Source organism: Octopus sinensis, linkage group LG15 (genome assembly GCF_006345805.1).
Source record: "Octopus sinensis linkage group LG15, ASM634580v1, whole genome shotgun sequence".
In the NCBI taxonomy this organism is placed as follows: Eukaryota; Metazoa; Mollusca; class Cephalopoda; order Octopoda; family Octopodidae; genus Octopus; species Octopus sinensis.
This window is the reverse complement of record NC_043011.1, coordinates 5,788,855-5,809,027: the sequence shown is the minus strand read 5'-3', so window position 1 is coordinate 5,809,027 and position 20,173 is coordinate 5,788,855.

The following is a 20,173-nucleotide window of genomic DNA, read 5'->3' as shown; positions in this document are numbered from 1 at the left end:
GATGGAGATTAAATTAACTGAAGACCTACCAATTTGCTATAAAAACAGAAAATCCCTCTTTTAACATCATTGTATCACTTTGGTAGAGTTGTTAGAATACCAGACAGGATAACTTGTGGTATTTATACTGATTCTTTCCATTCCAAGATCAAATCCTGCTGAGGTCAACTTTACTTTTCATACTTTCTGGATCAAAAAACAAGTTCCAATCCAGGATTAGGGATGAATTAGCAGAACTCTAAGAACATTAGTCCAGATTCCTTCAAGTATTTGTTCCGTCTCTACATGTTCTGAGTTCAAATCCTGCCATGAATTTCTTGGGTCATAGATTTAACCTCTCACCCAGTTGAACACCACCACATTATCCTTGGGTATCATCAGTGGAGTCCACTCTGTTGCAAATATTCAGACCAAATTCTCTAATTTAAGGATGTTCTCCTTTCCATCCACCAGTTTGGAAACCCTGGCCAAGGATGATGACACTGTCTTCCCGTCTGACTGAACTAGAAATAAGCTTTTGTTCCAAAAGCACAAGGGTTAGGGTTTAGAGATTTGTGGAGAGTTCAGTTATGACACACACCCAGATATGTGTGTGTGAGGGAGGGAGGGGAGAGACAGAGAGACAGAAGAACACAGACAGACAGATAGATAGATCGATATATTATATATATATATATATATATATAATATATATATATATATATATATATATATATATATATATACTAGCATTAAAGACCCGGCGTTGCCGGGTCATAGTGCTAGTGCATGTATATATGTGCATATATATATGTGTACATATTACATGTACATCTATATATATACATCTATACATAAAGTACAAAGTTATATCTTGATATCGCTAGTGATAACAATACTCAAAATATATAACAGACTAGAATTGTTAGCCCGTCTCTTGTAATTTTGATCAATTGTATCTTGTCTTCCCTCTTGTATAGAAGTGTGGCTACAATCCAGCCTACCTCTACTTCTGGGGGGGGGCGTTTTAAATTTTTTTCCAGGACGTCCTACGTCCCAGATATAAAGGTAAAAATAAAATATTTCCACTTTGCAAGTTCGAGTTGAGTACTCCCTTGCACGCTTCATTGACTCAAACCTTGCTTCTATTGTGGCAAATTTACCGCCTCTGATTAGATACCTTTCATAGTCGCACCAATACACTTTTCGAAGGTGCTTTCCTCCATGTTATTTCTTTATTACCCACCAGGGGCTACGAAGAATGGCGGACATAACAAAACATGGGGGACATAGAACAATATGATTAAATTTATGAGGCAAATGAAAATGAAAAAAGGATAATATGAAGCGATGCTAACGGCCCCCTCCACCAGCATCACTTACCTGTCCTTTTGTTTCACTGTCACCTGAATGTTCATTCCCAATACGAAGACCATCCATATCCATTACCGGAACTGTCCTCCATATATTCCACGAATTCATCGCTCATTCTTGTATCTTTCACCTCCCAATTCTCCCTTTCACACCTCAACAACAAACTCATCTATATTCTTCTTTTCCAGCAACTGCATATCTGGTCCCATCCATTTCATACCATTCATACTCCTCCATTACCTTTCAACCTCTTTCTGTTCAGTCACAATATAATGTTCGGCCTGGGTTCGTTTTCAAACTCTTGTCTGTCTGTATTGTATTTTTCTTTTGTTTTTTGTTGGAGGGGAGCGGGGGTGGGTTCAATGTCTGCAGGGGAAGGGTGCGGGTGGTGTTGGGGTGGGTTGGGGCTTCGCACAGTTTTTCTTTTTCTTTCTTTTCTCTTTTTTCTTCCTTCTTCCCACTCTTGTTGCATCTCCTCTTCTTCTGTCGTTTCTTTTTCCCTTTGGTTCTCTTTGGTTTCTTCCTCTTTTGGGGCTTCCGCGACGATTTCCTTTTCTTTTTCCTTTAGTGGTGGAGGGCAGTAGGCTCTTATGTGACCCTCATGCACACTTGTAGCACCTGGGCGCCCTACCCTCCACCCACACTCTCATAATAATATTCCAGTTTTATACTGTCCGTAAGCTTTTCTATAACTTCCGCCTCCGTCTGTATGTTCATTACTAGTGTGGCACCTCTCACGCCTTCATATTTCATAATGGCGTGGAGGATGTCCACTTTATCTTCATTTCCTTTGATAACCGCAGCCGTTATTAATTCGCCCTCTAGGTGTGGAGGAGGTATTCCTTCCACCCTAATTCTGGTGGTCCTTCTATTCAAATACGAGGGGAACAAGTAAAACTTTTCTGTACTCACCACCTTGGCTGCTATATTCCTGGCTGCTTTCTCACTTTTAAATTGTACCGTTATGGTTCCATATTCTAATCCTTTTGTCATGTACACAATTTCTTCTCCTGTCCGTTTGAAAGCCTCTTCAATTGCTTCCATGTTAATCACTTCCATTTTCTACCTCCATTCATAAATACTTTATATTTAATGGTTCTACGATGGAACCAGTCTCCGCGCCCTGCTAGAGGCAACAGCTCAACTCTCCGTTCTCCTCCTTCATGAACTCCTGGAAGTCCGTCAACTTAGCAGGTATATCTTTTTTCTGTTGATTCTTCGTTATACCTGCATAGGTGCTTTCCATTTTTTCACCGCCAACTCCTCTCAGATGTCGACGAATTTTCAGAGAAATTTCTCCCTTCCATCTCATCCGTTTGGTAGAGGCGGCTCATAGTCGCCTCAGACCGAAAAACGGCCTCCCGAACAGAAAACGTGCGACGCGAAACCCACCAACCGACGTTCCAATTCCGCAACCACAATTCACTTTTTGTTGTTTTTCTTTTTTAACCGAATTTTACAGAGCGCAAAAAAACGCGACTTTTTTCTCTACATTGTATACTTTATAGACAATAGTCTTTTCTTAATTTAATTTTTTATTATCCATCTGGACTATTCCATTCTGCACGCTAATTTTATTTTAATTTATTCCCATTCATGTGAAACCAATTATCAAGTTCAAGTCAATTGCTATTTTCACTTTTTTTTATGTTACGATTATATTATACTTAGTTGATTAATTATTACTTACTACATATAATTCAATTGTTATTATTATTTTTATTGTTAAAGTGAAAGTATCTGACATAAAATAGGGAAATGTTTTTGTTTCACTTTTAACATGTAATACTGAAATAGTGGAGAAGATATGATATTGCTATGGGCTCGCTCTAGGCAAGAAGTTGAACATTTTTTTTGCCCATGAAACTATATGGACCCTAAGTAAAGCATGTGTAAAATTTGAATGAAATTGGTTGTGTAGTTCTCAAGTTTTAGGGAAACACACAGACAGACAGACAGACACATTCTCAGTTTTATATATATAAAGATTTATATATATAAAGATTTATATATATAAAGATAGTGAGAGTTTATGAAAAAAACAAGACAAACAGATGTATTAGTATAATGCTCAGGAACAGAAAAAGTCTTTTATGTTTTGAGCCTACGTTCTTCTACAGAAAGGGACACAGAAAAAACAAGGAGAGAAAAAAAATGTGTGTAGTGGCTAACAATCTATCATGGCAACAGAAGGGTCACACAGGAGAGCGAAGAAGTAGGGGAGATAACAAAGTAGTCACAGATATAGAGAAAGAGAGACAGAGACTGGCAGACAGATAAAGATAGAGAGAGGGACAGACTGATAGACAGGTTCAGACAGACAGATAGATAGATACCTCTATCTGTCTGCCAGTCTCTGTCTCTCTTTCTCTATATCTGTGACTACTTTGTTATCTCCCCTACTTCTTCGCTCTCCTGTGTGACCCTTCTGTCGCCGTGATAGATCGTTAGCCGAGTCAGTTTTCTTTCAGTGTAAGTAGCAGCTATGACCCCTCCCCCACTGTCTTATTTTATTCAGACTTTGTCTATCCATCCTTGCTTTTGTCTGAATTGAAGGTGGTTTGGCTGCTGTTTCTAGCAACTTGAATAATCATGTAAAAATCCATTCATTGATGTTATTGTTTAGCCCCAGGTCAGCCCTCATCCAATAAACTTCAGATCAAAGGTCTTCCAGCCATGACCATCTTGTCTTTTATTCAGATATGAGACTTCATTGTGCACTAGATTATCTGTCTTGAGAGAGATTTGGTTGCTATTTCTAGCAGCTTGAGCTGCTATATAGAGACACCTTCGTTCATTTGTCATTGGTTAACCCCAAATCAGCCTTTATCTAACAGCTCTATGAAGAACAATGTTCCAGCTGTGACCATCTCAACTTTTATTCAGACTTAGTGTATCTTAGCATTACATTGTCTTATGTGACCTGCTTTTTTTTTTTTTTTTTGAGATGGTTGGATATAATTTGAGAGTGATTTGGCTGCTACTTCTAATAAATCAAGCATCTGTTTGATGCTGCCCTTAAAATACTCCCTACGGTAGACTTGCATCTCTATTTACAGCTCATGACAGTGGTGATGATAGTGGTGGTGGAGATGGTAGTGAAAATGATGATGGTGGTGGTGGTGGTGATGGTAGTGATGGTGGTGGTGATGATGATGGTAGTAATGATGGTGGTGGTGGTGGGGGTGGTGGATGTTTGCCGAAGAATTTTGTTTTGACTTTGGAATCCCTTGGGTGAAACCCATTTCAGTCTCCAGTCTATGTTTTGGTTTGTTTCTATAAACATTGCTCCACCTCACATCCTACACTCAGGGCATGGTGGGGTGTGTTTATATATATATATACACCCATTTTATACACACCTGTTTATAGGCATGGGCATGTTTGATTTCCAGGCATGTGGCTGACCAAAGCTTTGCGAGTGAATTCAATAGATGGGAAACGTAAAGGGACCATTGCGTGCGTGTGTGTGCATGTGTGTGTGTGTGTGTGTGTGTGTATGTGCATGTGTGTGTGTTGGTGCATGTGTGTGTATGTGCACGTGTGTGTGTGTTGGTGCATGTGTGTGTATGTGCATGTGCGTGTGTGTACATTTATGTGTGTGTGCATGTGTGTGTGTGTTGGTGCATGTGTGTGTGGTGTGTACATTTATGTGTGCATGTGTGTGTGTTGGTGCATGTGTGTGTATGTGTGTGTGTGTGCATGTGTGTGTGTGTTTATCTTTTAAGTGAAGGCCTGTGGCTTGGTGGTTAGGGTATTTACCTCCTAATCATAAGGTCATGAGTTCGATTCCCAGCAATGCAATCCTGTCCTTGAGCAAGACACTTCATGTTACATTGCTGCAGTCCACTCAGTTGATAGAAATGAATTGTACCAGTAATTCAAAGGGGACCAGCCTTGTCATATTCTGTGTCACACTGATGTGTCTGTGGAGTACTCAGCCACTTGCATGTTAATTTCCCGAGCAGGATGTTGCATTGATCAACTGGACCATTCCTCATCGTTGTGACTGATGAGGATTTCAGTTGATCTTTTCTCTTTACTTGTTTCAGTCATTAGACTGTGGCCATGCTGGGGCACCACTGCCTTGAAGAGGTTTCAGTCAAATGAATCAACCCCCGAACTTATTTTTCTTTTTAAGCTTGGTACTTATTCTATCGATTTCTTTTGTCAGACTGCTAAGTCATGGCAACATAAACACACCAACACAAGCAGTGACGAGGGACAGACACAAACACAAAACACCCGATCCCCCCCCAAACGCATGTGTGTGTGTGTGTACTTCCAAACCGCTTGACAACTGGTGTTGGTGTATTTACATCCCCATGACTTAACAGCTCAGCTAAAGATATTGACAGAATAAGTACCCGACTTAAACAAAAACTACTGGACAAAAATTCTTCAGGGCGGTGCCCCAGCATGGCCTCAGTCTAGTGCGTAAAACAAGGACAAGAGAGTGCACTGGTTGAGACGTGTGGTGTGTATTGAGGATGAGAGTTTGGATAAAGAAGTGCTGAGAAAGGAATCTGGAAGGAGTAGTCTAAGAAAGAGATGGAAAGAAATGGTAAAAGTGAGTTTCAAGAGGCAGAACTTCACTAAAATGACAAAAGATCACATAACAAGTGGCCAGACGGTCTCTGGAGATTCACTTGTCGAAGACATGCAAGAACGGAAAAGCAGAGAGAAAAGGGACTTGATGATGTATTTATATATTTGTGGTGCTCCAGCATGACCGCAACAGCATGACTGAAACGAGGTTAAAGAGTATTTATGTGTACATGTGTGTGTGTGTGTATATACACATATTTTTATAATTGAAAATACACACACGCACACACACACACAAATATGCATGTCTGCATATTTGTGTATTTGTGCATGTGTGTGTGTATGTATGTGTGTATATGTGTGTGTGTGTGTGTGTGTATATATATATATGGTTCACAATCAAAGTAGAACCACATGGTTCTGGGTTCAGTCCCACTGCGTGGAACCTTGGGCAAGTGCCTTCTACTATAGCCTCAGGCCAACCAAAGCCTTGTGAGTGGATTTGATAGACGGAAACTGAAAGAAGCCCATCGTATGTATATATATATATATATATATATATATATGTGTGTGTATATATTTGTGTGTTGGCGTTTTATCCCCCCAAAATCGCTTGACAACTGATGCTGGTGTCGGCAAAAGTGTGTCGGCGTTAGGAAGGGCATCCAGCCGTAGAAACACTGCCAGATTTGACTGGGCCTGATGAAGCCTTCTGGCTTCACAGACCCCAGTAGAACCGTCCAACCCATGCTAGCATGGAAAACGGACGCTAAATGATGATGATGATGATGATGATGATGATGATGATGATGATGATGATATATATATATATATATACATATATATATTATAAAATGTAACAACGAAAGAATGAGACCTCGAAATTCCAAGTCCTCTAATGACAACCTTTTATCGTTTGTTCTAAATTATAACACACACACGCACACATACACACACACACACATATGTGTGTGAGGAATGGAAGAGATACACTCACGCTGTCTCCCTCCCCTTTCATGCATCTGTACACACACGCTGTCATTTCAGCTGCCAAAGATAATTATCATAAACTCGTATTTGTCATATTAACAGCGTTAAATTAAACACTAATTAATTACGTAATATAAAATCTATAAATACTGAAGAAGATATAATGTAAAGTTATTTTTATCAATATAAAGGTCCTTTGACCTATATAAACACTGCTCATCCATATTGTTGTGATATCAAATATGTATGTATATATACGTGCACACATGCACGCAGACACACACACACACACACACACATCTAGTATACACATTTGAGGCAGTTTTAAATTATAATAATTGCCCATGTATGTACACAGTCGATAGGCCAGTTACTGTGGTATTTGTCCTGAGATAACATCTCAGTTGTTGCGTTACAAACAAATATTAGAGGGGAACAAAGGTTTGTCCCAACAGTGGCCACTGTGGGCTTTTCTAGTGCTGCTTAACTTCCAGCCAGTCACATGCTTGGACAGTCCACAAGGGATGTTATCTGATGACAAATACAGCTGTAATTGGCCCATCAGCAATGTATACACATAAAGTATGATACATGGATGTATATATATATATATATATATATATATATATAGTTCTATGGTACTGGTGTGGCCGTGTGGTTAAAAGACTGGTTTTTTAACCACATGGTCTCATTTTCAGTCCCATTGCATGGCACCTTGAGCAAGTCAAGTGATTAATATTAGCAATACCAGTCAGTCTTAATGAATGAGCCATGCAATATTGAAGTTGGGACAATTGGCAGTGTTGTTAGAGCATTGGAAAGATTGCTTTGTGGTAATCATTCTGGCCTTCTGTGCTCTGAGTTCAAATCACACTAAGGCCTTTTATCCTTTTGAGGTTGATTAAGTACCAGTCTTGTACTGGGGTGGAGTCTCTTCTTTTTTCTCACTTTTTCCTACAATGTTACCAATTTATACTATGAGTATAACTTTGGATGTATACTTTTATCACCAACAGGAAGATCAGAAAATAAGGCAAGCATGCAATAATTATGATTATCAAATATAATTATGATTATCAAATTTCTTGCTTCTTATATAAAATGATGAAATTTACTCTTTTACTTGTTTCAGTCATTTGACTGTGGCCATGCTGGAGCACTGCCTTTAGTTGACCAAATTGACCCCAGGACTTATTCTTTGTAAGCTTAGTACTTATTCTATCGGTCTCTTTTGCCGAACCGCTAAGTGACGGGGACATAAACACACCAGCATCGGTTGTCAAGTGCTGTTGGGGGTACAAACACAGACACACAAACATACATACACACATACATATATACATATATACGACAGGCTTCTTTCAGTTTCCATCTACCAAATCCACTCACAAGGCATTGGTCGGCCCGAGGCTATAGTAGAAGACACTTGCCCATGGTGCCACGCAGTGGGACTGAACCCGGAACCATGTTGTTCGTAAGCAAGCTTCTTACCACACAGCAAGCCATTCCTAATTTTTAAAAGAAAAGTATTCATTACCACAAAATAAAATTAAAACAAATTTCTCGTTTGTATATTTGCAATAAATACATGCTACTATTTTTCTAACTTTTATCAACATAATCACAATCTCCTCTATTGAAAACCTATCTCTACAAAGTTTCATTAAAAACAAAAAAAAGAGTATTTTTTCTGAAAATTATCATTGCCTACCACCAAGCTTAGTATGTGCGCTAACCCTGGACCTCTTCTGCTAATTCTCTCCCCATTTCTCTATACAATGTAAATTGTGACTGGGGAAATCAACCAACCAGCAAAGCAAGCAACATTTATATTACTCTTTTACTTGTTTCAGTCATTTGACTGTGGCCATGCTGGAGCACCGCCTTTAGTCGAGCAAATCGACCCCCGGGACTTATTCTTTGTAAGCACAGTACTTATTCTATCGGTCTCTTTTGCCGAACCGCTAAGTGACGGGGACGTAAGCACACCAGCATCGGTTGTCAAGCAATGCTAGGGGGACAAACACACACACACATACATATATATATATATACATATACACGACAGGCTTCTTTCAGTTTCCGTCTACCAAATCCACTCACAAGGCATTGGTCGGCCCGAGGCTATAGTAGAAGACACTTGCCCAAGATGCCATGCAGTGGGACTGAACACGGAACCATGTGGTTGGTAAGCAAGCTACTTACCATACAGCCACTCCTGTGCCTATATTGGCAGCTGTTATTATACAAAGGTTATTATTAGTAAGGAATTGTAGTCATTTTGTGAAATTTTATAAAAATTCCATGAAACGGTTTGAAAACGGATTTTTAAAAAATTGCATTTTATATATATTTTCTTTTAAAGAACATATCTCCAGTTTGGTGCCATTCTGCTGCTACCATTCCTTGTTTACCAAACCCAAATCTGTCCAGTAAATGTTAGGTGTTGTAATCTATGGTGATTCTGTAGCATAACTTCTCGAGTTTATTGTCAAAGGATGTTGGATTAAAGAATGTCAGGTTAACACCACCACCACCACCACCACCATCATCATCATCACTAACTAGTAAAGGCTACTGGCATGTAATAGGTTTGCCCTTTCACTATTCTCATAGTTCAGTGTTAAACATTCAGTGTCTGTATACATATGTATATACATTACATATATTTTATGTATGTATATACAATGCAATGTATCCATCCATCCATCCATCCATCTATCTATCTATCTATCTATCTATCTGTCTGTCTGTCTGTCTGTCTGTCTGTCTGTCTGTCTGTCTGTCTGTCTGTCTGTCTGTCTACCTAACATACATACATACACATACACACACATATATATATATATATTATATGCATGCATTATATGTGGATATATGTATGTTGGTATGTGTGTGTGTATACACAGACACTTACATATACATGCATATGTATGTTGGTATATATATATATATATATATATATGTGTATGTGTGCATACATGTACTGGGAAATGTATGTATGCATGTGCATACTCTCTCTCTCTCTCTCTCTCTCTCTCTATATATATATATATATATATATACATAAGTAGATGTGTGTTTATATTTGTATCTATGTATATATACATGTATATGTATGTCTATATATATGATGATGGTGGTGTGATGATGATGATGATGATGATAGCACTATATATAAATAAGCTACTATATTGTTTATGAGTTATTTTTATAAACCCATTTCACTTAAAACCTGCAAAAAGTTACGAGAGCACAAAAGGTTTGAATGTTATCTTTGTAGCTGTCCTAATTATATTTTTTTAATTAGCTAACTGTAAAAATAAAGCTGCTAATTTCAAATGATATTTCGTTAGTTTATTGCATTCACATGCAAATGTGCAGCGACCAGCTTAATTAAAATTGATTACTTCAGTGTTCAGAGATGTAATTGTTGCTAATTAAATTGAAAATGAACATTAAGACAGCTAATCAGCTGTAAAATAGCAACATTGACATTTTCGCAAACCTAGTTTATTCTCTCTTTTGCAGACATTCTGTGGGCAACAAGTAAAAAATAATTTTTCTGTGATAGAAACATTTAGTACAAGAAACAGAACTGTGCGCACTTCATTTAATATTATTTTGTGTGTAAGGTGGTGGGAGCTGGCAGAGACGTTAGCATGCCGGGCGAAATGCTTAGCGGTATTACGTCTGCGTTCTGAGTTCAAATTCCGCCGAGGTCGACTTTGCCTTTCATCCTTTCGGGGTCAATAAATTAAGTACCAGTTACACATTGGGGTCGATATAATTGACTTAATCCATTTGTCTGTCCTTGTTTGTCCCCTCTGTGTTTAGACCCTTGTGGGTAGTAAAAAAATAGGTATTTCGTCTGCCGCTACGTTTTGAGTTCAAATTCTGCCGAGGTCGACTTTGCCTTTCATCCTTTCGGGGTTGATTAAATAAGTACCAGTTATGCGCTGGGGTCAATATAATTGACTTAATCCGTTTGTCTGTCCGTGTTTGTCCTCTCTGTGTTTAGCCCCTTGTGGGTAGTAAAGAAATAGGTATTTCGTCTGTCTTTATGTTCTGAGTTCAAATTATGCCTAGGTTGACTATGCCTTTCGTCCCTTCAGGGTCGATAAATTAAGTACCAGTTGCATATTGGGTCGATCTAATTGACTGCCCCACCTCCCCCAAAATTTCGGGCTTTGTACCTAAAGTAGAAAAGAAAAGAATATTATTTAGGGTGCATGTGTGTGTGTGCGCACTCCACTATTTGTAGCATTTCAAACATTTCTCTCTCTCTCTGTATGTGTGTGTGTGTGTGTTGTTTCACTTGTTTCAGTCATTAGACTGTGGTCATGCTGGGGCACTGTCCTGAAGAATTTTAGTTGAATGAATCGATCCCAACACTCTTTTTATTTTCTAAGTCTGGTGCTTATTTTGTCAGTCTCTTTTTGCCTAACCGTTAAGTTATAGGAATGTAAACACATTAACACTTGTTGTCAAGTGGTGCTGATAGGTTGGGGGGTGGAATAAACACACACACACACACACACACACACACACACACACAACAGGCTTCTTTTAATTTTCTTCTACTAAATCCACTCACAAGGTGTTGGTCAGCCTGAGGCTAGAGCAGAATGTACTTGCCCAAGATGCCATGTAGTAGGACCGAACCTGGAACTATGTGGTTGGGAATCAAGCTTCTTACCACACAGCCACTCTTGTATGTCAAGTGGGAACGGATGTGCTAGGTGCCCCACGTTACCACATTGGTTGCAGTTCCTAGTAACATCACCTAGTAGAGGAACCGCTACTAGTATAGGGCTGTTACATGGTATGAAGAGCGTATCGAATATAAGAGACTAACAGGAAGCATGAAGTTGGTATTTTATTCATTTTACATGCATAAAGAATATTGAAGATGTCTATGTCCATGGCCATGATTCGCGAATGTGTATGGGACGTGGCAACGTGGCAGCATGTAGTTTGTTTCTTCTGTTTGTTTCAAATCGCCTTTGTAGTTTTGAGTAGCCGTGGGCACCTTCATGGCCCTCAGCCCCACCCATCTGGTGGAACATCCAGAATGTGACAGCTGGGGTGGCAGGAAGCGAGGGGGCTGCATCAGCAATTGGCTGGTCCTCATTTTCAGCCGACCAAACTGAAGCAACATGAAATGTTGTGCTTACTCAAAAATACACCATACTACTTATTCCAGGAATTGAACCCATGAACTTATGCTTGTGGGCCAAACCTGGCATGACATCAGGGCATGTCTACACAAAAGCAGCTTTGTGTGAGACACATGGCTTGGGGTTAGCCCTCTTCTGAATGTCTTAGCCACAGGATACCATGTTCACACCATCATTATCATCATTGTTTAACATCTGCTTTCCATGTTAGCATGAGATGGATGATTTGACCGAGGTCTGGCGAACCAGATGGCTGCACCAGACTCCAATCTTGATTTGGCAGAGTTTCTACAGCTGGATGCCGTTCCTAACGCCAACCACTCCGAGAGTGTAGTGGGTGCTTTTATGTACCATGCTCAAATGGTGCTTTTTATGTACCACCTGCACAGGAGCAAGTCCAGTGGCACTGGCAACAACCTTGCTCGAATGTTCTAGGAACAAAATACATTTGGGGAACAAACCAACTGAAGCATAATGTAAACGCATATATTGTAGATATTATAAAATGTACATTTGAACGACGAGGTTGATAGAGCAGAACGTTGAAATGTTGGTCATAAGAACTCCTCTCAGACATTTAAAAATAGTTTGAATGTTAAAAGGATAACCATTGGAGATGATGAAGTGGAAGTTTACAGGATTAAGATACATACAAAGATGTATTTTCAGACACCTCCAACTTTTATCCAATTAATAATAATAATAATAATAATAAGATTCTTTACTGCCCACAAGGGGCTAAACATAGAGGGGACAAACAAGGACAGACAAAGAGATTAAGTAGGTTACATCAACCCCAGTGCGTAACTGGTATTTAATTTATCGACCCCGAAAGGATGAAAGGCAAAGTCGACCTCGGCGGAATTTGAACTCAGAACATAACGGCAGACGAAATACCGCAAAGCATTTCGCCTGGCGTGCTAACGATTCTGCCAGCTCGCCGCCTTCTAATAATAATAATAATAATAATAATAATAGATAACTAATGATTGCTAATGGTGGCATGAACGTTTTTTAATGTGGCTGGTTAACTGGCTTTTATCAAAACACCTCCTCTGCTTTCTTATCTTCAGTTGCAAATGTGCTAAGTACAATCTGTACAGATTAGAGTTTTACTGATTATGTACAGAGATGGCCTCTGACCCATAACTTGGAGGGCCTTCAGTATTGCAGCAATTATCTCTAAATAGTCTCACTCTATATGTGTGTGTATGTGTGTGTGTGTATATATATATATAGTTTACTGTTGCATTATGGTAGGCTCAACAAAAAAAAAACCTACTCTATCCAATGAGAGATAAATATCGTTTAATGTATTTAAAATAAGTGTTACTAATAGTTTCTTACCATTTTTCACATGGTTAGGCAAATTTTTATAACATGCCATGTCGCTCAATGGCAAGAAACCATTTGTAGCTCTTATTCTAATACAGTGTACATATATATATATATATATATATAACGGGAAGGTTTACGAGTATAAACAAAAGACGAAAGCAGGTGGAGTACAAACAAACAATTGTATTAGTATGGTGCTCAGGAATAGAAATAGAACAAGTCTTTTACGTTTCGAGCCTACGCTCTTCGACAGAAAGATACACAGAAAAGAAACAAGGAGAGAAAAAAAAATGCATGCAGGAGCTAACGATCCAACATGGTGTTCTGAACAGTGGTGCCCCAGTATGGCCACGGCTGTCTAACTGAAATTAGTAAAGAAAAAATATATATTCACTTGATGCTGTCTCCAGAACACATTAAGAAACACACTTAAAGAAATCACAGTATTAAAAAATCATGGATAATTCTTAAGTTGGTGCTCCAGCATGGCTGCAGTCAAATGACTGAAACATGTAAAAGAATAAAATGCAGGTTTAGTTGTGTGGTTAAGAACTTTGCTTTACAACCATGTAGTTCCTGGTTCAATCCCAGAATGACCCTTTGGGTCTCTTCTGCCACAGACTCAGCTTGACCAATGCTCTGAGAATGAAATTGGGTCATCAGAAACTAAGTGGGGACGTATTGAAATGTGTGAGAAGGGCCTGGCCCTCTGAACCATCGACAAGGGCCTTCGAGAAGCATGGACGGATACAAAACTATGCACATACATATAAATATATGTATATGCATACACACACACACACACACACGTGACAGGCCTCTTTTTTTTCAGCTTTTGTCTAGCAAATCCTCTCACAAGGATTTGATCAACTTGGGGTTATAGAAGAAGAAACTTGCCCAAGGTGCCACATACCATGATTGAACTTGAAACCATGTATTTGGAAAGTGAATTGCTTAACCACACAGCCATGCTTGTAGCTATCTGTCTGTCTGTCTGTCTACCTGTAAAACTATCAACATATATATCTGTCTATATAGGGCGGCGAGCTGGCAGAAACGTTAGCGCGCCGGGCAAAATGCTTAGCGGTATTTCGTCTGTCGTTACATTCTGAGTTCAAATTCCGCCGAGGTCGACTTTGCCTTTCATCCTTTCGGGGTCGATAAATAAAGTACTAGCTTCGCACTGGGGTCGATGTAATCGACTTACTCCCTTTGTCTGTCCTTGTTTGTCCCCTCTATGTTTAGCCCCTTGTGGGTAGTAAAGAAATATATATATCTGTCTGTCTGTCTGTCCCCCTCTCTGTCTATACAGCAACCATGTGTGTGTTTGTGTGGCTGCTATATAGATAGAAAGGGAGATAATCCAACAGATAGGATAGATTTATAGGTAGACAGAGAGATAAGTTTGTGTATGATAAACATAATTTGATAATGATGGTGATTGAATTGAAATTTCAAAGAATCGAAACCCAATTAGTGAAATAGAAATTCTTTCTCACCGATGCCATAATTTGATGCCAACTGAAAATAGCTGAAATATAATTGAACGATGACCCCGTGTCACTCCAAATGTAACCATTTGAAGCACTACTGCTATATGTGGTTTAAATTGCTCGTTTCAAAGAGAAGACCACTGGAATCGCTTTGGAATGGTTTCTTCATCGCTAGTCTGTAATTGGAACCAGATTGTCTTCAAACAAACTAATCTACTTTGACCATTATTCAATTGGCTAGAATTAACCAATCGGCTATATTTAGACATTCGCTTGCTCTCTTTCATTCTCACACCATGTTTTCCAACTCAACGCTGTCTTTGAGTCTAACGCTGACCATTTATTCTATGATCCGTGTCCAAAATAAGAAATTTGTTTCGGTCAGGTGAGTCGTATGCCTTGAGTGTTGTTTGAAAGTTAGGAGGTAATTAGGGAGGGATAGGGACTTCAGGGTTGATAATCCTAAACAATAAGTATTGTAGTAGTAGTAGTAGTAGTAGTTGTAGGAAGGTGGTAATAGTTGATGTGATTGTAGAGTTGGTGGTAACTGTGGTAGTAGTAGTTACAATAGCAGAGGTGGTTTGTGGTGATAGAAATAATTGCAGTAGTGGCAGTAGTAGTAGGTGATAGTGGGAGCTGCTGTTGAGCAGTGAATGAGGTAAATATTGATTTCCAGTTTTGGCACAAGGCCAGCAGTTTTGGGGAGAGAGAATAAATCGATTATATCAACCCCAGCACTCAACTGGTATTTATTTCATTGACCCTGAAAGGATGAAAGATGAAGTTGACCTCAACAGAATTTGAACTCAGAACATTAAGATGGACAGAATGATGCTGAGCATTCTACCTGGCGTGCTAATGATTCTGCTGGTTTGCCATTTTGAATGAGGTAAATATTATCAGCCAAACACAACCACTGAGTGAAAAAGGAGTTTCTGGGGGTATTACTCTATGTTCTAGAAATAGCAGTCAAATTACACTCTGACTTCTTAAATAAAGGAGGATATATCAGCCTGTGTAGTCACTGGCATAGAAAAAGACAAATCAGTCATGGATGGAAGATCTTTTGATCATAGAGCTCCATTGATCTGGAGAGCTATGCTGGAGGGAGAGAAATCTTCAGGCAGGTCTTACCAGGCCAGACAGATCGAAAGGTAGGAGACAAACAAAACCTTAACGACAATAAATCGAAGCGTCGGCAGCAGGGCGTGGATTTAGTTATCGGCAGGGGGCCTAACAGATCAGATTCCTGGCTTTGAATTAGGAGGATGTCATGCAGAGGATCTTGAATACAAGACAATGGATGAGACCCTAATATTCTTAGTTAGATGGAAATTGTGGGACCTCAGGGAGCAGCACCATGTGACTCCTATAGTATGTGCAACTGAAACCCCTATGAGAGGTGTTCTATGGGACGACCTAGATAAGATGAGCTGCTTGATCAAGGTTCACCTTGGGCTAAACACCAACAGTTCGTGACTGTTTAGTATTGAGAGCAATGTGGTTCTTGTTGGTTAGCTAGGAGTACTGAGTACTCATGTAGTATTTATCCATCATCCTTTACATTAGACTGTGGCCATGCTGGGGCACCACCTTCAAGAATTTTTAGTTGAATGAATCAACTCCAGGATTTGTTTAGTTTTCTTTTGCTGAACTGCTAAGTTACAGGGACATAAACACACCAACACTGGTTGTCAAGTGGTGGTGGGACACACACACAGAGTGGTGGGCTTCTTTCAGTTTCCCTCTAACAAATCCTTTCACAAGGCTTTGGCTGGCCAGAGGCTATAGTAGAAGACACTTGCCCAAGGTGCCACACAGTGAGACTGAACCCGAAACCATGTGATTGGTAAGTAATCTTCTTACCACACAACCACATCTGCACCTATGTGTCCTCTCCAGGGAGTAAAGTAGAGGTGCTTTACATCTATTTCTTGCCTCATACCTGGAGGAGTCAGAGATGTCCTCCTGCTAATAAAAGCCTTTTAAACTGAAGTAGGTTCCAACCCACCTTACCACATTCTGCTATTGTAGCTCAGTGTCCAAGGAGATTTTTTTTTACCCACTGCATTATGAGCTTTTATAGCTGTGTCTCTTGACCAATTCTGTCATCTACCTCCCATATTTTCTGATGAATTACCAATTCTATTTGCCCACCAGATCCTTAGTCATTTAAGTTTCCTATATTTACCTTAACTCAACCTAAAACATTCACGATTTATTGGTTCCCTCCCACTTTTTAATTTTTCCAAAGTACAGTGGCGAAAGTAAACTCTAGCTTTTAAGGGTTAAAGGAGAGAAAGAGAGAGTGTGAGAGAGAGAGGGGGGGAACATACCTAATTAGTGTACCCTATGTACATGTGTGTACTTGTGCACACATACACTTTCAACACTGTGTCAATGATGCTGTTTATCTGCTTCAAAATTGTGTCAAAACTATAGTGATATCTGTTTGGCAGCTGATGATGAGAATGCATATATGTTATGCTTGATTGTGAATTTCTCATATCTTAGTCTTTCTTTGGTATTGTTTGGTTTTCCTCTTAGGTACTCTAATTAGGTTTAGACAATGCTTAAATATCGGTGTCTAGTTAGGGGAGGTTCTGTGGTGTATAATACAGGTCCTACTCTCAGATAGTGTTGTATCGATAAGTTTGTGTGTATACTTTTTCAGTATTGCATATACTGCCTCTGGGCAAGTCTGTGTCGATAATGTCGAGGATAATGCTGTGTCAATAAGATCATGTCGTTGACAATGTTATGTCTATAATGTTATTGACAAGGCTGTGTTTATAATGCTGTGTCTGCAAGTCTACATTATTGACAATGCTGTATCAGCAATACAGTGTCACTGGTAATAATACTGTGTGGATAATGCTTGAAGTTCCAATTACAACATTATTTCTTACTTTGGTATTTTTTCCCCCCCTAACAAATAACACACTGTTATAAATTAGTAAGATTCTTTTATTATCGATTCTTTAGTTTCTTTATGTATGTATTTATTTATTTTATTTATTCTCTTCACTGCTGAATGTCTTCTTTCTCATTCTTCTCTCTCTCTCTCTCTCAAAACCAAAGAGTAATTTGAAATCCATTAAATTAAATTCTTTGCAACAACTAACCAAGGATTAAGCACGATTCCATAGATGTCGTTCATGTCTGTTGTATCGACTTTTCGTTTCCAAATGAATGCTGTTTGGAAATGAAAACCATTTTCTCTGAAATCTGATTTCCAATGAGTATTACTCTCCTTCTCTCCTTCTTCATTACCCCTGATTATCTCAGCCATTTTGCCAGAAGATGTCTTTGATTGTCTGTGCCATAGTTTTTACTTTTGTTTTCTCTTTTCTTCTTTCTTCTACTGTCTTATTGTCTCCTCTTTTTCTTCCTTTCTATTTCTTCATTTTTGTCTTCTATTTTTGATTTTTTTCTTCTTCTTCTTCAGTAAAATTGATGTTGAAAGAAAACAAAATCAAAAAGTAAGAAAAAGAGAAAAATCACTGAGTTTAAACAATAATTAAAAAAAAAAACAAGGAATAAGAAGGAAAATGAAGATCTTTAATTTTATGATAGTTTAAAATTTTTTCATTCTTCTTTTGAAAGATGGATGAAGAAAAATATAAAGAAAAAAAGTAGGTGGGGGTGAAAGGAAGGGGAAAAGAAAAGTCTTTTTTGTAAACCATTCCACTTCATTAGTATTGTGATAAGTCAAAAACATTGATATTTCTGCATGTGTGTGTGTGTGTATATATATATATTATATATATATATCATATCTGTTGGTAGACTCAGTATGGACAAATGGAATTTCTTACAGCCTTGAATTGACTGAACCTTGTTAATGAGACTGAGTAGAGGGAAACTGTAAGGAAGCCCTTGAATTAGATTCTATCTGTAATCAGACAGTACAGCCTTGTTACACACTGCATCATGCTGATTCTACCTGAGAATTTCTTTAAAGGGAACACCTGTCTGTGGAGTATTCAACCACTCTTGCATGTCTGTAGTCACAAATGGAAGAAGTAGTACTCAATACAAATTGTTGAGTGCATTCCTTTTATTTAACTCAATCCAGTAGCCTGTCAGGCAGAAGATGGAACAAAGTAATTTTAAACAATAGTGAACTGTATAAGATGATGTAAACTCTAATAATTTCATTAAAAAGCTGAATATTAGACATTTACCATACACTACAACTATTAGTTTCACCATTTGTCAGCTCTTCAGGTTATTATTAGGTTAGCCACTGATTACACTATGACTGTTAGTTTCACCATTCGTCAGTTTGTCAGGTATTAATAATTTTAATGTCATCACCTGATGTAATTAACTAGTGACACTGATAGTTGTAATGTAATCATTAATTAATCCAGCCATAATCAATCTAAATATTTGTCCCCCCCTCACCTCTTCCAGTTATTATAACTCTTGTATGTTTACCTTTCTTGTGGACTGTCTTTTCACTGTTGTAGTGGTGAATCATTCTCAGTATGGCAGCATATGTTGCTGTATACATATGCTTGTACATCTGTATATATAAGGTTGTCCCAAAAGTTTGTAGAAAGTCTTGGAAAATAATGGTCTTTATTTTGAGGAATAATTTTTGTTGTTTTTGTTAGTACTTGGCAAGTAAAAATTCAATTTTCGTAAGTGTTTATGAACTTTTGGGACAACCTAATATTATGTATACATATATGTATATAGGTGTGTGTGTGTGACTAGTATGTGTATACGAGGTGGGGGATGAAAAGTTTCTGGTTTTAAGGGTATTGCAAAAAGCCTAACTGGAGGCCCCACCTTCTGAGTTCTTTTATAGGGCTTAGAAAAACTGAAGGACTGCTGCAATAGTGCAGGAGTCTGAAAGAGGAATATGTTGAATAAAATCATAATTAATTGAGCCTCCTGTATTTTCTTTTACACAAAGCCAGGAACTTTTCAGCGCCCGATCATGTGTGTGTGTGCCTGTATGTATGCAGGTGTGTTGTCTCTGTGTGTTTGTATGTTATGTATATGTCAATGAGTTAACAACTGGAAGCCGTCACTATTGTAATGCTTTGATATTTTGGCATACACAGTTTGGTGATTTATTTGCACTCTCCAGTTCAGCATGATCATTCCTCCTCCTCCCTCCTTTCTCTCTCTCTTGCACACATACATATGTATGTATATATATATATATATATATATATATATATATATATATATATATATATATATATATATATATATATATATATATATATATATACACATATATATATATACATA